This window comes from Dromaius novaehollandiae, chromosome 2 (genome assembly GCF_036370855.1).
Source record: "Dromaius novaehollandiae isolate bDroNov1 chromosome 2, bDroNov1.hap1, whole genome shotgun sequence".
NCBI classification, from domain to species: Eukaryota; Metazoa; Chordata; class Aves; order Casuariiformes; family Dromaiidae; genus Dromaius; species Dromaius novaehollandiae.
The window spans coordinates 54,316,688-54,332,386 of record NC_088099.1 but is presented as its reverse complement, the minus strand read 5'-3'; the positions used below and the strand labels follow the sequence as shown (position 1 = coordinate 54,332,386).

General features: G+C 41.8%; 1 protein-coding gene across 7 annotated transcripts in view; it reads right to left on the bottom strand.

The window, feature by feature from the left end:
* BMPER (BMP binding endothelial regulator) overlaps positions 1–15,699 on the bottom strand; it is a 166,202-nt gene that overhangs the window by 98,543 nt on the left and 51,960 nt on the right. The window lies entirely within an intron of this gene.

The following is a 15,699-nucleotide window of genomic DNA, read 5'->3' as shown; positions in this document are numbered from 1 at the left end:
GGCCTCCCCTGAGCTTGCTCCCATTTGTTCATGTCCTTCGTGTATATTGGGGAGCTTATGCTCGGCTCGCTGCCTGCCAAGGCCCCCAGGGGTCTTTTCTGCAGAGCTGCTCCACAGCCAGTCCCTCCCCAGCACTACTGTAAGGGGTTAATCCTTCCCAGGTGCAGGGCTTTGCATTTGTTGCACTTGCTGAATTTCATAAAGTAAAAAGTGAATGGGGAACTAATGGAGCATAGATTGTTTTCCCTAAACTGTCTTAGCAGCTTGCACTCATCTGCTTAATTATTTAATTCTTGGGTGGAACCTCGTGCTCTTACTTTAAAAAAATAAGGGGAATACATGTCTGCCAGCCTTCTGCTCCTTAGGGCTAAAAGAGGAAGGATAATGGTGCCCTACAACCTGAAAGCCAATTTTCTATTTACAAGTGTGGTTACAAATGGATCTAGTCCTGTATTTCCTTCCTTCTTCCCTTCCCTCCCTTGCAAAGAATACTTGCTACTGAATTTAACATGAGTTACAGTTTAAATGCTGTCCCTACCTGCTGAATTCAGTGGCAATTAACTGGCTAACCCATGCAGGAGTGTGGCTACCTACCAATACCAATGACTAGCTGCTAAAGTAAATTACTCAGTAACCCAGTCATTCTGTGCTGCCTGAGTTTAATCCACAGTGTGGGCACTCTTTACAAGTCAAAACTGCCAAAGAGAAGGGAAGTCAAGTGTAGGTTACTCTGCAGTAAAGACCTGGTAACCTTTCCGAAGAGAGACAGAAGTGAAATTCAGTGGTGCTCTGTAGCAGCTGTCTGGGAGGCTGCTGCATTTGCAAAGATATTGCAAAGCTCTTTACACATTGTAAGCTAATGACTCGTGATTTCATTTATTTTCCTTTTGATAATAAGTAACAACTTGAACATAGCACTTGCAACCAACTGGAATCCAGCTCAGTACTGCCTCTTTAATTCCCTAGTGGAGCACAACTGCGTAGATTTCCCGCCTACTTATTCTCTTTTCATTTTAATTAGGCTGAAAACCAAAAGCCATGTATTAGTGCCTGTCATTCTAGTATTGCAAATTTCTATCAATCTACATATGTAAAAGTTTACTTCAAAAGCTGCAATGTCACCAGAAATCAAATCCAACAGTTTTACCCCACCGACCTCTGAGTTTCATTACCAGAGACAAGAAACGATTATGGGGAGAGGTGAAAGCAAAGAACAGCAGAACTATTAAAAGGCATTACTCAAACCTCTGGGTGCAAAGACATACATGGGAACACCATGAACAAGGAAGTTAGCTCAAACACAAAAAGCCTAAGTACTTTCAAGTTCTAGGGAATTTTATTTAAATTAGGTTTTGACTGTATGCAAAAATGGAGTTGATGAAATCTCCAAATATGGTTTTCATTAAATGTCTGTTATCAGGATTAATTGTCCAGTTAGTCATTATTGGCAATATCTCTGCTTAGGAGTTTTTGACCTTGTGGACAGTGAGTTAAGCTTCTTGTGGTATATCACAGTGCCTTTCTACCAGCAAATATAGTCAACTCCGCATGTGGTAACCTCTCTTTTAATATTACTCAGAATTAAATTTCTCTTTCTGCAGCCACATATTCTGCTGAAAACAGAAAAGAAAATACTCTTCTACCAGACTTGATCACCACCTTTCTGCTCCTCACCCCACTGGTCTGCTACATGTGGATTTTCAATGGGATTTTCTTCTGATTCCTCGCCCTTAATTAAGCATTTCCTGTGGTGTTTAGAAGCATAATTTTGCCCCATGAGTGGTACCACTGAAGTCAGTGGGATTATTTAATGGCTATTTCCTTTCCCAACATTCTGCCTACTTTGTGGTCCTGGACTATGCATGTACCTCATTACGACAAATATCCTTCTGAAGTCTGAGTGATACTGAGCACACAAAGGCACTACTGAAGTAACCTTGCTAAATCAATACATCCAGAAGGTCAGTAAATTTAATCACAGAAGGAAAAAAAAAAAACATGCACGTATTTTCAGGATTGGGTCCTAATTCCAAGGTCCACCTAAACTTCGCTAATCTCTCAGGCTAATACAGTTGACACTGGTTTTCTAACGCCCTCTTCCATCTAGCACTAAAGCAGAGCTCGTGATTATTGCAACTGACTGCAAGCTGCTCAGGACTTTCTCTATATTGTTTTTTATTATATAGTTATATATAATTATATTAAAAAAAATCCCAAATCCTCAGTTCTGGACTCATGGGAACATACCAACAATTCAGTCTTCATTATAGAAAAGTTTTAGCTCTGTGACTGCCTTCTCACTTTATGAGCCCTTCTGGTCTTTTTAAAGAATCTGCAATTACAAATATATTTTCATATTATTTTTAAGTTGACCACTTCAAAAGGGCCCTGAGGCCTGACTAAGGGCAAGTAACTTCAATGACAGGGTTTGATCCTTTTCCTTTTAATGAACCACCATAGAGGTGTAGCTGCTGTGCGAGACTGCAGAAGAAGTAAAGATGATATTGGATCATTGTCTCTTTTTTCCAACTTCTGAATATTATAAAGTGATGCATTAAGATTTGTTTATAGCCTTTCTACATGCAAAATAGTTAAAATATATGGTAGCAAGGGAATATGATTCATTAACATTCCTACAATATTTTAACTCCTTCTGTTTTTCTTCTTTAACAGCGCATTGGCAAAATAAGAACCATGGCAATAAGCCATTAAACTTTTTCACTGAACTAATAATAAAAGTCTGAGGTGCATGGAACAAACACCATAACACCCCTTTTATTTCGGACCCTTTAAAATGACTGCAAAACCATACTGAAACAGCACTAAGTGGCTGGTTATTTAATATAGATTTGCAGGGATGCCTTAAAAAAAATATATGTAAAAATATAAATAAATAAAAAATATAAAATATAAAAATATATAAAAATATATAAATATAAAAATATGTATATGGATATTTATATAAGTATATAAAATATGTATATATTATATATAATATATTTATATATTCATTTATATATTTATTTTATTTTTATTTATATATAAAAATGCCATCGATGAAAAGAGTAAGTTAAAAAAATCACAGGCAAAGGCCCTACCGCTTTGATCTTGAGGCACGCGTTTTAAGACCGGCGGAGAAAACGCCGCGCCTCAGCACCGCAGCTCTGCGGTACCGGTACCCGGCGCCGCTCCGCATCCGCTGCTCAAGCCGCCCCCGGGTGCCGCCGTGGGCGCTCGCCGCCGCCGCCGCCGCCGCCGCCGCCAGGGACCGCTGGCAGCTGCGGCGCCGCCCGGCGGCGGGCGGGGAGCCGGCCGCGGGGGAACGCGCACGGACACACGGGGGCAGCGGGACACCGGGACACAGACACCCCACACGGACACACACGGGGACGCACAGACACCACACACTCGGACACAGGGGCGGGCACGCGCGCACACACACGCGCACACACACACACGCGCACACACAATCACTAACACACAGAGACACGCGCACACGCACAGGCACTCACCTCCCCCCAACTTCTGATGTCTCGCTAGTGATGTTCCAGTTAAAGAAGGCCGTTTCCTCCCCCCTCCCCCAAATACTTTCTTGCGATATGGCAAAACAATCCATTTAGACTAAATTTTCCGTTCTCCCTCCAAGCAATTACTCAAGATGTTTCTGTAAAGTTTGCCAATATTTGCGCTTGATAATCAAAGCAATAACTTACAAATTCAGGCGTCAATCTATCCCTGAATTAACACCACTTAAATGAACCTAATTAAACCAGGAAATCATGCGTCTTGTAGGACGACATGAAAAGCATCTTTATTTTGCAAAATTTAGAGATAGCGCATAGTAATCTTCTAGACGGCAGCCTGTTGTTTCAATAGTGTTCTAGCAAGAGATGATAGAAATATGCAGAGGACATAATTAGATTTCATTCTTATACCGTCCAACCCAGTACCCGGATTCCATTTTTATCAACAAAGTTATCTCAGTTTTATCATAGAAAACAACATTCATTTTAATATTTGTAATCTTTTAAGTTCAGTATTGTTTAATTCAGATAAAGAGGAGACATCGAGTCTCAGTGAAATTCTGTTTAAAAGGGATGGCACAAACTTCCTCCCTAGGGCTAGGGTTTCAAAGCCAACATTAAGACTTTCTAACTTGAGTAAGAAGTGGTGGTATTCAGCACTGTCTTATTTGAGGCCATTCTTATTTTGGAACTTGAAGCCAAAAGTTACCATGTTTGAAAATTTCCATCCTCTTTAATGCTTTCCATTCTTCCCTGAAATTTTGAAACCTTGAGTCCTCCCAATAAACATTTTTATTTTTGTCAATAGACTGGGGAGACACCCCACAAGCTCTTCGCAATATTCCATAGGGCTGACATCGACATTCTGGCTTTTTGGCTACTGAGGACGAATTGTCACACCTATACATTTCATATTCAACTTGTTGCCTCTAATTTATTGCACGAGTAATATTACAAGCTTTTATAGGAGACCCACCACCAGCTGTTATCCAAATTAATGTTCAGCATTTGGGAAATGGGGAAGAAGAGTATAATAAATTCAAAGTTATATGCTACCCAGAGATTGTGTGCTTAAATCATATTTAATGAATAAATATTTAATTCATATTTAATCTGTAGCTGAATCACAAATATGCTTATTGGCATTCTAGATATGCATATTTCAGGCACGTGTGGTATGTTACATTGTATTTTAGCTTTCCTTCAGTGGGCAAGTGTCATCCTTAGGCAAAAGGCTTGCTTCCATCCGATAAAAGTTACTATGAATTTCAGATGAGCTTCTAGAAATTAGTTTTGTTATGCTGACTTAAAGCTGTTACTTCCAGTATTACTGGTTTACTTCATCCACAAGAGCACAAATACGATGTAAATCCTGTACACCAGAAATTACCAGCTGCTGTCTTGCTGCCTCTACTTTCATCTGCCCACTCCTAGGACACGTCTTACACGTGCTTCTCCACTTTAATAAGTAATGTAGTATTTAGAAAAAGATAGAGCTCAAAAGGGAGGGAGGGATGAAGGAATCTGTGGGTAGCTGGAAATTGCAGATTTTTATGTCCGTGGGTTTTCACAGGGGCAAGCTGGCACTCCACCCTGGGGTAGCAGGTCCTGGGTCCCACTGAGTATGAACTCAGTATGATGCTCCTCTTCAAGCACTGTGCGCTTTACATGTTGTTTTACAACCACCATGCCACGAGAGAAACAATTTTTTTTCCTAAGCATGAGTTGGCAGCTCCCTGCTAAACCTTGTCCCATCCTAAAAAGGGACGAAGGGACCGTCCTCTCCAGGTGAACACCTTTGCTGGAAAAATCATGAGGGACTCGTAAATAATAATCAGCATTTACTGGGTTGGTCTAGAAAAGTCTTAAGAACAGTATCACGGAATAAGCAAGCAATGTCTAGTTTGTCATCGTTGCTTTCCATAAGTCTGGTTTGAGGAAAGACTGAAATAAAGCATTTCCCAGAGACCGGCAGCCTGATAAGATATTTAGAAACAGAAGCACAAGACACACACGTTACGAAAACCGCACAATGTCCTTTTGGTCATTAGATGTGCTAATAGCATCCTTTTTAGCCTCTCGTCTGACCCAGAGAAATACCGCAAAAACAGTCTCAGGGGAACAACAGCAAACGAGCTGCTCAGGTTGATGAAGGTTCACAATATTTCCGTTGTTGTGGATGCAGAAGCATGTTCCCTCTCCCTTTCCCTCACCCCCAAAGTATCCTGCAGCTTGCTCCTGATTTTACATGTGCTTACTGCTACCTTTGCTGCTCTGAATACTGCATTAATATCTGTCTGCCAAACAGGGTGAACGCGGCGGTCCAGGCAGTGCCTGTCTAAGCACTGGATAAAACCGCCCTGCAGCAAGCAGGACTGTTCCTGCTGACCACGAGGAGCATGCCAACACCACAGGGAAAGAAAACGCCTGCCTGCCTTGGTTTCCACCAGGTGCCAACTTTTATGGTCCCTATTCCCACTTAGTTACTTCACAAAATGCTGTGTTACAATCAGGTTTGCAGTAAAAAAAAAACCAGAGTCACAGTAGCAGATGCAGTTCAGGTATTACTGATAAGAGATTTTACACGTGCACATCAACTACAAAGAGCAGTTGATTGAAGAAAAGATAACAGACCTAGAGTTTTCCCTCCCCGCGTGGTCCCAGACATGTATATACATACTTGCTTAAGTGCAGTGCTCAAAAACCTAGACGGGGAGGAGTAGTAATTGCAGGAACCTTAGGGAATTAAAAAAAACTGAGCTCAAAAGGCAGACAGCAGGGCAGTTCAGCTGGCTGCTGAAAGCATAAACAGTGCATCAGTGATGGAGATTGCTAGCAAAAGATCCTAGTCAGATTAATGCAAGATAAGTTATGCTGCAACTAGGAGAGGGGGCAGAGAACAGGCACTGGAAAGCACAAAGTCCTGTTACTACTTCGAAATAATTATTTTCCCATGTATTGTTTCATTTTCAAGTTTTTGCTCAGCATGATGAATATTTGGGTGCAAGGCAGATGATGGTAAAACAAATGATAATATCCTCATTATTATGTTTTCAGAGCTGAGGCCAGCTCTGTTTTTTTCTGTGAAGAAAAATATTATTGGCAAGGGCATATTAGCTTCTTTTCTACTCTCAGAAAACTCCTGGTGCTGTGTTCTGGAGAAAGAGAAGGAAAAAAGGGAAAGAAACCACATAAAGCATGCAAGCCACACAAATCCCTTTGGCCACAGATGCCTCAAACATCAGATCCAAACCTGCTGGAAATCTGAACTTTGCACTTTCGATTGCATTGGCTCTGACACCTAAGAAGGGGCAATAAAGAGATTTCCATCCAAATGATGTTAGCATAAAATATTGAGTAATGTCACTAAACTGCAGTTTAAGAAACACACACATCTGCTTTCTGTGGAAAATGTCAATGCTTCATTACGAAGCTTCTGGCAGAAAACTGAAAACTTTGTTTTTCATTGAAGCTTAGGACTGTCAAGTTTTATGGCGTTCTAATCATGTTTGGGACAGAAGTTTAGGTGCCATGAGACTGCCTGGAAGAAAGTCAGACATACAGACAATTTCTATCTCCAGGGTTAGACACAGTTTTTAAGGACTCACCTTTGTGTGAGTCCTCACCTACAACAGTGGCTGGGTGGTAAGTCCTGCTTCTGACTCTCACACTGAGTTGCCTGCAAGGATTCCTGCATCTTTCCTTCAAATTCATGTACCCGCAGCAGAGTGCCAAAAACGTTATGATAGCTTGATACCAGCCAGACAGTTATGATCCTAGCCAGATTTCATTTCTGACAGATTAAAGGTGGACCAGGTAAATCACCATCATGTTTTGAAGATTTTTTTTTCTTTTCTGTTTCCCATGCCTACTTTGAGATCACTGACTTAGTCTGCCTATCCTGCTCTCAGCTTGACTAAGGATGAGTTGCATTAAAGAGTTACAGCCTGTCACAGTCTTGAAAATGACACTTGCTGGGTAACTTTTTCCTCCCTTTGACTATTCAATGTGTTTGTCTCTCATCATTAAATCAAGCAATATACAAAAGTAATAATATGTTCATTAACATTTTAGAAGCTGATTGCATTCAAAGTGCTTTGACTTGTCTTTCTATATCACTGGCTTTTGTCAGAAATGTTAAATTATCACATCTCCCAGCTGGACAATAGTTATATCAGGCAGCTGGAAATTATTGCTGCCATAACAACATGCAATGCTGCCAGGGCAGAAAACAAAAGCAGGCTGAGGGTGCAGCGGAAAGAGCAAGGAGAGTTTAGGCAGGCTGATAAGTCAGGGTGGAATTTGGCCATCACACTAGAGCTCAGCATTGATTTAGACTTAATGATCCCAAGCTTCACTTCATGTCTTCTACAAAAGTCATTAAATACAAACATAGTCAATGGCTACAGCATGCTTAAGTAAAAAATACAGTACCCAAACTGATATAGAGGTCAGACGTAAGGGAGAGGGAAGTGGGGAAAACCAAAGCTCCACCAATCTTTGCATTTTTTTGTAGCTTTTGAAAATCAGATAAAGGAAAAGAAGCAGGTGTTAGAAAGTTGTTAAGCCTTCTTGTGTAAATTCATTTAGTAGTATTGTGCATACTGAAACATCTTGTCTCAGGACACAGAGGGATGTGTACAAGTTTAAAATCAGTAACTATTGTTAGCCGATACTAAGCCAAAACCTGTGACATCCAAGTTTATTTAAACTGAAAGGGTGACAAACATAAAAGCCAAGCACTCCTACTCATCTAAGCTTTTCCTTCCTTGCAACATCAGCCAGGAGGGGCTTGGACTCTTCATAAAATGTTTTGCAAACAAAGGCCCTGTTAATTGACAAGCTATTGCTTTTACTGCTTCCTACCACAACTTGTGGGAATCTTTTAGACCGAAATCAATTTTGCACACAAGCGTTCCCACAAGATGCCACACGCATTCCTTTCGAAGCCACTTATAAGAAGTGCTACAGCAGCCTAACATAAAACCCTTGTGTTACCCGGGCACTTCTAAAACCACGTGCAGCCTTTTCAAGCCCTGCTGGCCAGCAGGTTTTTTGTTTGTTTGTTTGCTTACTTTAACCAGGTTCTTTGTCTTCTGCAGTCTTATGGCTTTGTTTTCCCTCCAAGATAGCTTCTTGCCTTTCCAAGGAGTGAGTTATAGCAGAGATGTTTGCAGTCTTCATTGCAGCCCAGTGGCAATAAAAAATAGTCTCTTCATCAGGGGCTGCCTGTTAACAGCCCTCCTTTATTGTTAAAGCTCTGTGTGCTTAATTCTTCTTTGTCAATAGGAACAATCAATCTCAGCCTGTTCATTAGGAAAAGTTTAACGAGAGAGGGGACAGACACCTCACAGCATAAGCTCTCCGTTCCTTTGTTATTAAGAAGTATGGCAACCTGCACTTGAGGTATAAGCCTTTATTATCACGATTTTAAAGTGTTCAGCTTCATTTTTTTCTTTTATATGCTTTAGGAATGCAAAATACATCCTGCTCCATGTATTTGTTTCCTTTAAATGATAAGAAGTACTCTTATCATCAAAAGGCCACTTTTCTCTCTACCGCAACAAGGGTAGTTCATGCAATGCACAGCCAGGAGGGGCTGTTAATCAGAATTTACTTAGGCCCTTCAGGTACCCAGGAAGTTTTATGAGTCTTTCATGTCTTCTAGTATCACTTAATTCATCAGTTATCACAATACCATCTTGGAACACCAAACCGCAAAGGCAGTCTTCATCTAAACAGGAGCCTTATGAGGGCAGAGCTCCTTCCTCCAGTTCCTCAAGGTCTGCAAGTATTCTCTCCTTTCCCAGCAGGCAAAATTCCCTGCAGAAATCTGTCAAAGCACCACTTAGTGTTTCTTCACATTCTTCTTCCAAACTCATCTCTTGGGGCCAGGTAACGCATGGCCATGTCATATAAAGCACGATGGGCACTGACCCTTAATTGGTCTTCCTAGATGCCATCTCAGTAACTGGGTAGTGCTACCTATGTGAAATGATGGAGGAGAAAGGAGGAAAAAGAAAAAGAAAAACAGGTAGATGCGTCTGACTGCACAGTCCGACGCACAGAAGGGAAATTTGAATTGAATCCTGAGGGGCAAGCCAAGGACTTTGAGGAAGGAAGTGATGTGAAAAGGTGCTGCATGGTCTGGGCCCAGGGTCCTTAAGGAGTCCCCTGGATCTTCAGGAGGAGGAAGCTGGTTAATGCCTCCGCTCCTCAGAGCTGCCCCCTCTCAGGACGAGACTTCTTGTGCAAGATCCAAAGCCCTCCGGAAACGTGCTCCAGCTGGGGCATGGTCTCTAACAGCACCAAAGGACTGCTTCAGTCCTTGCCAAAATTAAAAGTATGACCAAGGGTTTCCATACAGGAATAGACTGAACTAGGAACACACATGGTCTAGGTAAGCTGAAAGATTTGCTGGCAGAGGAGATATACAATAAAGTTCAAATAGCCGCAGAGGGAGGGAAGGAGTTCTTGCCACAAAAAATATGCTTTCTACGGTCTGAGATCTCAAGTGCTTATAAATATGAATCATTTACACTGAATAATTACACTGAATTATGCACACACACCTCACTATTCCAGAGTCTACTCGTATTTCAGGAAAAAAAAACTACAACTTTTCTGTTTACTGTAACTGCAAAGTTGTAACTTTTCTCCATGATCTCTATTAAAACTATTTTTAACTTCTCAAAGAAACAATTTTTGAAAAGAGGGCATCAGATATATTCTTTTCTCAACAATGATTCTTTGAGAGAAATCAAAAGAAAGATTAAAATTGGTTGAACAGATATTTCAACATAAGAAAAAGAAAACAAAAAACCTCACAGTCTTTTTCAATCAATTTTTAAAAAGTTGTTCACGCTATTTTTTGGACTTTGATGTTACCAAAATTAAGTGGATTTAATATTTTGGACATGGCACAGGTAGTTTACAATCCCCATGAAAGCAGAAAAGTACATGAAATCCATGTACTTTTCTAAGTCTGAAGAAAATCAAATAAAGAAAGACTACATAACAGGACACTGTCTACGTCTATGCCACATTATTTTTCTTGCGGATGTTCGGCTCACACCAGGTCCCTCTTCCTCCACACTTATCTGCACAGGTACATTTCTTTGGCTATCTGGAAGAGTGGATTTTATCAGGCTAGTCAGAAAACCAAATTTTCAAGGCATGCAGAAAATCTGCAGAAAACTTTCTGTGTGTGTTCCCAGAAAGACCCAGTAAGTCTCCCTCCATATCACATTTTTTAATGCTCCCTGCTCTCCATCATCATTCACCTCTAAGCCAACAGTTTCTACTTATGTTACTAACTTTAAGAAAGTGAATACTACTCTTAGCAGAAGACTAACTCATTGCTTTTCTGCTCCCAACTAAAACTCCATGTCTTTGTTTCTCAGCCCCAAAAGTGACAATGTCTGCTGTAATTTGGCACTGTATCAAAGCACATCAAGTACATGGAAATTCAGGAAGATCAGCATTTGGCCTTGCACCAAGGATGGAAAAGAGTTTGGACTCAGCTTCTGCTACTAGCCTTCACTGAAGACATGTTTAATTATGTGCTCTCCAGAGTTTCCCAGTAGACTGGAGTACCCATGTTTGGAGTACCTCCCCTGTGGTCAGCTGTTGTGGGAACATATTTCAGCAGCTCCCAATATCTGTTGAAGAAAAACTTTTAAAACAGTATTGCGGTGCTTTATCACTCAGCTGACTGCGGGGGTGGGATTCATCTCAGCTATCTGCAGCCATCTCCGAGGCTGTGGGAGTCGCATAGGCTCTCCCTATACTTAGTGGAGGAAGATAGGGATCTGCAGAGAGTAATCCATCCCACCTCTCTCTCTCCATTAACTAAAGAGGAGCCCAGATAAGTAGCTTAGGCGAAACACATTATTTCTACGTGGCTAAAGTTAGACAAGATGAATTCCACCCTCAGTGTCCAAAATACTAGCATATGTAGTTTCTCATTACTTACCGCTGTTGCAACGTCTGTTATTCATCGATTTAGAAACAGATTTTGTCGGTGTGATTTCCTTTTCTTTGTGCAAAACTTTCATTATACCGTTTTTGCACCCTAGCACTCAGGAAAATAAATGACAAGACATTTCCTGCACAGACCCAGGTTTATACCTGCAAACCAGGAGGCAAGCTAGCTGTGTGCATACTGAGTCCCTCTGAGCATGCTCAAGTAAAATATAAAAGCCACTGACGTATGCATAAATAAGAGCGGTTTGAGGCTGCTTTCAAATTCTGTTCTTGAAAGGCTCCAAATCCCTGCATTCTGCTTTCAGCTGTTTAAATTTCACTTGTTTTTAATCATTTCGGAAGACCAGCTATAAGAGGCCGGCATTGCTTTTGTGGACCTTTGCTGCTTGGGAACACGCAGCACATGATGGCCGTGCAGAAGGCCTGCCAGGGAGGTTGCTCCCCGCGGAAAGGACAGCCGGTGCAGCCGTTCCCAGTGCCGCCCAGTTCATAATGAGCAGACTCCTCAGCCATCCCAGCAATGCGGTAATCCAGGCTCCAATTGTTCCCTTAATGGGGTGACCCCCTGCTCCGCTCCCCTGCTCCCGGCTGGGGGTTTTGAGTAAAACTGGTCCTCGGCCGAAACGTCTCAATAGCGCTGCGTCTTCCCAGCGTGGCGGTACCTCGCACCGCCGCATGCCTCACATGCCGAAACTCCCTGCGCCCACGGTCTGGGAAACAGTGGTGGGAGAGCAGGCTCACAATCAAAAGGGGCTAGTTATGAGTTTGGATACTACCGTTTAAAGATAAGCTTCTCCATGGTTACCACTCTTACACAAGGTCACTTCCCTGCCAAACCTCCTCTCCTCCCTCCCTCTCCAGCTCTCCCTCCTTCCCCCTTCCAACTATTTTTTTTTCCCCCAAATGTGCTACATCAGAAGAGAAAATGAAAACATTTAAGATAATCACAGTCTGACTATTTTAATGCAGGCTGTAGGAAAGGAAACACATAAGCCAAGTATTCACACTGTGCAAGCAGAAACACACTCTCGACCTCATAAAAGTAGTATCTGAGAAATAACACTTGATTAAAGCATCCAGCCCTTCACTTAAGTAGGTGCTTATGGTAGGGAAAATATCCAAGGTTTCTCTAGAGCACTCTGCTGGCCTATCAGGAAAAGCAGGAACAGGCTAGACAGATGAATTATTGTGAGACAGCTGGGCTTCAGCTGAAGTGAGAGGAGATCCCTATTATCCTGTCCACCTTTCTTACACAAATACCTCTCCCCAGAGAAACTGAGTCATTAAAAGCCAGCTCATTCACTCCTGACAGGCAATATGCATTGAGTGAGGGGTGACACATTTTCATTTTCAGCAAGAAATCTTAGTCACCCTAAGGAGTAGATTGCCCAGGAAAGTGGTAATGGAATACAGAGCCTTTCATCTTGGTGTCACCACTGCGAATGCAGCCTGGCTTAGTAGCAACCCAAAAGTTATTAGCTAATGGCTGTTTCAGTGACCTACATGAAATGAGTTTGGTGGGTTTGGTCCGGTTTTCAGTAGACAATAACTGCAACCACAAGTGCTGCTAAACAGAAACCATATTAGCAAGTTCCCTGCACAGAGGGCAAGGATTGAACAAATTACCCAGGCGTACCCATGCCATCACTCGCTTTATGGCTCGGGGACGTGGAGTGCAAGGAAAGCACTGCAGTGGGCCAGTCTGTTCTGCCCAGTTCCCAGTCTGCTCTCCCCAGCTCCTAAGATTCCCACTCCAGCCCGATTTGCAAAAACAATGCACATTGAAAACAACAACAAAAAGACATCTTAATGACCACTTCACATGCTTTGGGAGCTCAGTAGTATCTAGTAGGCACCGCTTCAAGCTGAAAATACCACCGACTTGAACAACTAAAGAGCTTCTCAAAGACCGTGCCTGGCAATACAGCTTTCTGACATGTACTGAGTTTTGAGTGCATGATTTTGCAACTGTAAAATTCCTTTTCGTAAGTAATTCCACATTTTAATGAATTTAGCAAGTGTGGGACAGCCCTACATCTCTCAGGGCAAACAAACCACAGCTATTCCTCTTTACTTTCTTCCTGTTTAAAAGCTCCGTGCCTGAGTTACCCTGAGGACAGTGATGGCCTGTGGAGTCCAGAATATTCCATTATTAGAAAGGTTGGCTCCTAAATAAAATCCAAAATTCACACCAAAGTGAGATTGATTTGAATCCTTATACCACCCCCCCCAAAACACCCTGGCAATAATTTGTGTCACTTCCTCTGTCATGTTTCTATAAGACTAACTGAATAGTTACAATCTCAAAGCACAGAAGAAATCGACTTAGTGGGGAGTAGCTACCTTTCGTCTAATAAAGCCTGCACATTTTACAGCAAATCACACACAAGTCTGTTCCCATCATATCACATGACTAGATAGGTATCGTTAAATAAGATATCCACCAACTGCTTAGATAACAGATTCACTGGAAACCCATTCCCGAAAGGGAATGGATGTAGAGCAGGTGGTAAACTGCTATCACAGCCTTTAAGATATCCCCATTGCTCGCTTCCAAAGTAAACTACATAGGAAATAACAGGGGCCCAAATTCTGAAGAAAGCTGTCAAGAGGCAGTAAGAAGAGGAGTTGCAGAGAGAGGGAAGTAAAGGCAGGTGTGACACGCACAAAGATGGTGTTCCTTTTGCTATCTGTAAGATTCAGAATTAGAGCTGAGCTTTATACAGATGTCATTAATATCCAGAACCGTCATACTCCCTTTCTTGGAAAGGATCATTAAGCCTCTTGCTTGAGGCTTTAAATCTCTTACCATCAGCAGCTGATGCATTTCCCTCTCTAACATACCTGGTACTGGTTACTATCAAAGGAAGGCCCTCAGGTCTGAACCCATATTCCTGTATTTCTTTATCTTTTCTGCTCCCAGATATCCCTCCCCACTCTGCTCTTCCAGGCACAGTTGCTTTTGGTATTTAGGGAACAAAGGAAGGTTGATCAAGGAGATATTGGCACACCAGCAACTGGGCAATAGGCAATATCTGCACAGTATTTACGAAAGAGCAAAGCACAGCCTGAAAAGGCTTGCGCATGTCTCCACAGACTTCTTAACCATTCAGACCTGCCCTTCCCTCAGGAACTTCAAGCTAGAATGTAAAGCAAAATTAGTTGGAGTGAGAGGAGGACCCACTGAGTACATGCGGAGCAACGCTCCTCAGCATGGTACAGAAGGCATTCAGCAGAACGGGGGCCCAGGGCGTTTATCACCACGACATGTGGGACCACATATTTTCATTATTACAGGATTAAAACGTAAAAAAACTGAGCAGCCTAACTCTCCACAGGAGCAGTGATGATTTAATGTAAGTTAGTTTTTCAGATTAGCAGGATTTTCCACCTCAAAACAGTTCAAGTTCTTTGCAGTAACTTCATTAAACGTGTGTGTATGTGTGTGTGTGTGTGCGCATGTATATAAATACATATTAATTCTTAAATTTTATCCTTTCTTCTCTCCACTCCATTTTTATTTTATGATGCAGGAGAGTTGGGTCTGGTATCAACAGAACTGTGTGGCATTCGACTGAAAAGTACATTTCCCAGGGCTTGCATTTTCTGCTGATAGCCAGCCCATCAATTGCAACGTAAGTAGTGATTTGAACCTTGCATTTTACTGGTCTCACAGATCACGCCAATGAAGTCAAAGTTATCTGCCCCAACTCATACAGCATTATCTCTTAATTTAATGGAAGCAAAAGAGAAGCCTGTGCTCATTACCCAAAGGATGCAATTATTACTTCCTCTCTATATTGTTGCTAGTCAGGGATAAAATCTGGGATATGACCTTTTCGTTTAGCATCAAGCCAAAACCCACCTGGGACAGCCTAAGGAGGCTACCCTCATCCTTTCATTCAGTAGTTCAGAACAAAGGCCCTTGCCACATACAGCTCAAATGAATCCTTATGACAGAGCAGTTTTAGGAAACAGCTAATAAATGTTGATCAATAGATGAAACCCAAATAGCTTTTTGTCTCCTGTATGATCCCATCACTGAAAAAGCATCATTAATTCAACACATCAACCCTCTCCCAAGCATGATGCTCTATCTGCACACAGAGCGAGGTCACAAAAAAAGATGATAAACTAAGAATATGAGTGATTTAATGTATTACTGCGGTAAAATCTTCAATAGAAATCT